A 5000-nucleotide genomic window follows, 5' to 3' on the forward strand; every position below is an offset into this window, starting at 1 on the left:
TTGGATTCATTTTAAATACTACATCCATAGAGTTGTGATTAGTAGTGATGTTTATCGACAAGTGTACTACTTTGTTTAAATGAATAAAATAGCTGTACCACCAGTACCTATTAATAACAATTAATCTACATATTAAAGCCATTTTAAGATCTCTATCTTTTTGATAATCACGCATCAGCATGTGCTATCAATTAATTTCTCCAAAAACCATGCGCATCTCACAAACAATCATTATCAGTTCCGGTTTCTTTAAAACAACAGAATATTGAAAAGCGATGATTGATGGTTTTCGTCAAGGTCCCGTGGCGTGAAAACTCGCCCGTAGAAACGTTCACTTCCCTTCAATATGCAAATGTACGCCTCATACAGTCTACCCGACAAAATGAACGTAATACAAATCTTCCTAATAGATTCGACTCCTTCGAAGGACCCAGATCCGGCAGACGATGGGGCTGCGACGCTCTCTTCTCAAATTTCATTCGAACCATTTAACACGAACCAAGACCCCAATTCAACCCGTAGCCGGAACCGAAACCGGGTTCGTCAATCAGGAGAAGAAGAAGGCAGGAGGGAAGCTCCCCCAATACGCTCCAGGTATTTTTAACAAACGGAAGAAAAGCCACCGAGTACCACCGGCCGGATGGATACCAAGGCTTTGTACCGTTGCCGTTATTGTTGTTGTTGTTGTTCGTTTTGTAAAACGGAACTTTTGCGAAGAACTCTTCCCGATGGCCAGGAGCCCTGTTCTCGCTTCGAATGCTGATAGATTTCTACACAGATCCTCACAGCAGCATCTCCTCTCCTCTAGTAGTGGCCATTCCGGAGCATCGCCAAGTGCAGCGGCAGAACAATAGGCGAAAACACAATATTTATCTTCATCTGACAGACCTCCTCCAGCACCGTGGCGCACCCTCCACTATCCTACCCTAGCCCGACGCTACTGGCGGCGCTTCCTCCTGTTGCTCCTGTGGCCACCATTGAGAGCGTTCTTGCCCGAGAGGTTGCCTCCTGCTCAAGAGTTCGCGAACAGGTCCAGGTAAGGGTGTGTGTGTGTGTGTGGAAAGTGGGTCGAAAAGATAAACCAAACCCCCATCCCAACCCTCCAGTTCCAGTACACAGTTCTGGGCAGACCCCGTCGTGATGGGCCTTTTTGTTTTGTTGTCTTCCGGTTTTTGAATGTTTAATTTATGGTGCCGCTTCGGCAGAGAGAGAGAGAGAAAGGTCGTTAAAACTTTGGCGATACGCGAGCGAGCGCCGCGTGGATGAACTTCCGCTGCAAATGTTCTTCTTTCGCCTGTTCCACTTACTTCCCTCTGCACTTGACTTCGGGATGAAGGCCACGATACCGCGGGTGGGCCCCCGGGTGTGGGGGATCGGATTGGATTTTAATTAAGATTTCTATCGTGCCCTCTCCCTGGACGCTGGACCCGGGGCCTGTGGAATGATGAGCGATGGTCGCGTTTATTATTAAGAGCGCGGCTGGCCAAGAGTCATTATTTTCGCCGACTGGTTGTCGTCCCCGCGGGCCGGTGGAGGTTTTAAATCAAACAAATGTTACCACAAGCCTTCCTTCCTCCTTCTCCTCGGTGTCGTTGTGTGACAAAACAACGGAGAAAACCTCCCTTTTAGTATCCGTATCGAGAGGGGAAAGCCAACAACGAAAAGCAGTCCTTCCGGCAACCGACTGACGGTTGCTCTACTGTTGCTGCTGCTGTTGCTGCTGCTGCTGCTGCTGCTATCGGTACCGGAACCGGAACCACCAAGAGTGATAGTAAACAGGTTCAGGTTTGCGCACAAATTGAGTCCGGCATAAATTAAGCGGATGAGCAGAGGCGGTGGTGACGGAGGCCATTTGCATTATAATTAACATTCCGTTACAAGCGACAAACCGACGCTTCTCTCTCTAAACATTGTGGTGGTGGTGCTGGTGGCGCACTTATCTCTATCGCCTTTGAAGCCCGATATCCCATAGCCACCAGCCGAATCCGGTTCCGTAAAAACCCGGATTAAGGGCCGTTCCGATGGTCCGATAAATAACATTAATGCCGATGCTCGACCCCAAAAGTAGCCTCTCGCGCGAAGGCATCGAGCCCCTCGCAGTCTTTTCTGTTTTTTTCCTCCAACAAATACTCCCAGAATTTCCACCAAAGTGCCACACGTTGCCACACACACACAGGTGAGGCCCAGGCTGCGTGTGTGTGTTGGTACCCGGTACTCGATAATTCAATTTCATCCACCAGCCGGTCGCTGGTGGGTACGGCGACAGAATCTGGCACTTTCCCAAGCATCCAAGGGAAAGAGAGAGAGAGAGAGCCACTCGATCATTGGCGTGTGGCCACGTGCTTGTGTGTGTGTGTATTTGTTGGGGCTGTGATGCAGAACCGAATGCCGTGTTCGCGTGCCTGAGGGCTTGACGATTTTGCAATCAATAACGATCCGATCCCCATTTCCGATGGGGAAGCTCGCTAGTGAAACCAGAGGCTATGGCCGACGCCAGGAAATTGCTACATTCCGCCGGCACCACCTGATTACATTCCTGGCAGGGGTGCGGAAGGAGGCGGGGAATGTGAAAAATGAAAAATCCATTCACCGAAAACCGAGCAGCGCAAAGTGCAGACAGCGAACTGATCCCGAGGCCGACACCTGCACCAATCCCGACGAGGACGAGGACGAGGACGACCCGTCCGGATCGCGTCCATTGCGGTCCATTGAGCATCGGATTCTGCATAGTCGGTGGCGAGCGAGCGAGGAGAGAGGCTTTTCGGTAATGCAGTGAGTGAGGCCCGTTGGTTGGACCGGGAACTTGGTTCAATTACAAGTTCACTGTAACACACACACACATTGGGGGATAGAGGAAAAGGAAAAAAAAAAACCAACGGTGGAATCCGGGTTACTGGCAGAGTGGCAGCCAGAAGAGCAGAAACCACCGACAACATGAAGAGTTCATTTGGTTGAGCACCACCGGGACCAAAGTGAAACCCTCAACTGGGGCTGCGGCTGTGGTGCCTGATGTTCTGATAAGATCGGTTCCCATTTCTCGGCGTACACACACAGCACTCCAGCAGCGGTAGAGTGTTTTTTGGGGTCGGATTTGAAGTTCATTATTCATTTTATTTATTTGCTCTGTATGTACGAGCTGCCAAAGTGGAAAATGGTAATCAATTGCACGGACAGCCGCCGATGCTGTCGATGGTGCTGCTGCTGCAGAGCCGCATGACCGTGTGAGAGTGCTACTACATCCCCCCTGGGGTATGCTCTCGTACTCCTCGAGGCGGAACATGCAAAACATGTTCCTTTTCCAGACCGAACCATTTCTATTGCACATCCGTTACATGTTCGATGGTTTTGCGATCGAGATCGAGATGATTTTGATGTTCGAGCGGCAATGTGGGGCTCGGCCGTTTGTTTGCTTTTTCTCGCTTTCGCTTTGGGCAAGGTACCCAAAGCGTGTGACAGGCGAACAACATTTGCGCAATTATAGCGAAGCAGCAATTCGTCTTATTGCCCCGGAATAGGGGGTGTAGAAAGAGGCCGGATGGACCGAAAACGATGAAAATGCTACCCATAGAGGGTGGAGCTAGAAGGTGCTCGGATGCCATGGGCGATTGCGATCGGTTTGGTTTCGGAATGTGCAAACTGAACAACAGGTTGGCATCCATTTTTGCTAGAGGAAAAGGGCAGAGAGAGAGAGAGAGAGAGACTTCCGACGCTCAAGGGACAGCATGTCAGGTTTTAATTCAATTTCCAAAAATTGTACATTTCATGGAAAAAGGGAAATCGATTCGAACGGTAGTCTGTGGTTTGCACATCTGTGCTTACCGTGTCCGAAAGCGATGGCTATGAAGCACTCGAAAAGTTAAGAGACGGAGTGGCTCTTAGAAAACCACAAATAATGATTTAACTGTGTGTGTATTTTGTAGTTTTGTATTTGTATTTGTATCTCTGCGAGAAATTTCTTCATTTTATGGATTTGTTTTAAAGAACTTGCATAGCTGCTTGTGATATAATTATAGTTTATGATATATTATAAATATGTTGTCATTTGTTGGTGCTATCTTTGACCAATTTACAGATTCTGTCAATAAAACATTTCCATCTTTTCATCGGATCAGTGACCCAGATTTTTTTTCTTGAATCGTTCAGAAACCAAACTGTTTTTTCTGCAATCGAGCCAATAGCGACCCGAGCGAGCAATGAAGCCCGCATTTCTTTACTAAATTTCTGAAAATAGTTTGCAAGTTTTTCTCCTGTTTGTCGTTTCTTCATCGAGCAAGGTTGTCAATAAGTGATAATCAAATATTCGTGATTATATAATATTCGAAACATACGACTCGTAAGTTTTTATATACAGTACAGAAAAAAAATTATCTTAAGGTTAGAAATTTACTTGTTTTGCTGTTTTCCCTTAACATCTGAGTAAAAACAAATGAAATATAAAATAAAATCTTATATCAATTAGCGCATCTTTTGAGACCCTATTGAAGGTTTTATTACTAAAAATAATGGACTTATACACCAACTGCCAACCCATCTCACCACCAACCCATATTAGTTTGTTAATTAATTCTTAGGTGTATCCGTCCATTATTTTTGGCGCTAAAACCTTTCATAGGGTCTCAAAAAATGCGCTTGGGATTAAATAGCTTAACTGCATCGTTGAAATGGAGAAAAAATATTATTGCATTATTTTGAAGTGAAAACCACACAATACTATATAATTCCATACATTGTTTTGTAAAGGGTGAATATTTTTATGTTTGCGTGTTTTTCGTACGTTTCAATCAATTCATCCGGTAAAAGCAGCTCAATTGCTTACATTCTTAATTACAGAGAAAACATATCTAAAACTATTTATACAAACAACCGAATATGATCGAAGTCAAACGAATGTGCGATGCGAACGATGTGAAAAATGGATGTAAAACCGTAAGTATTCTCTTCTTCTGCAAGTAAGAACCTAATGGAGTATGCAAATTTGGGAGAAATATATCCCATGAAAC

The 5000-nt window shown here is 45.8% G+C and overlaps 1 protein-coding gene across 11 annotated transcripts in view; it reads right to left on the reverse strand.

Moving 5' to 3' along the window:
• The window catches only part of LOC125949255 (cytoplasmic polyadenylation element-binding protein 3-like), a 247030-nt gene that overhangs the window by 92107 nt on the left and 149923 nt on the right, over window positions 1-5000 (reverse strand). The gene's annotated exons all lie outside the window — the stretch shown is intronic.

Source organism: Anopheles darlingi, chromosome 2 (genome assembly GCF_943734745.1).
Source record: "Anopheles darlingi chromosome 2, idAnoDarlMG_H_01, whole genome shotgun sequence".
Classification (NCBI taxonomy): Eukaryota; Metazoa; Arthropoda; class Insecta; order Diptera; family Culicidae; genus Anopheles; species Anopheles darlingi.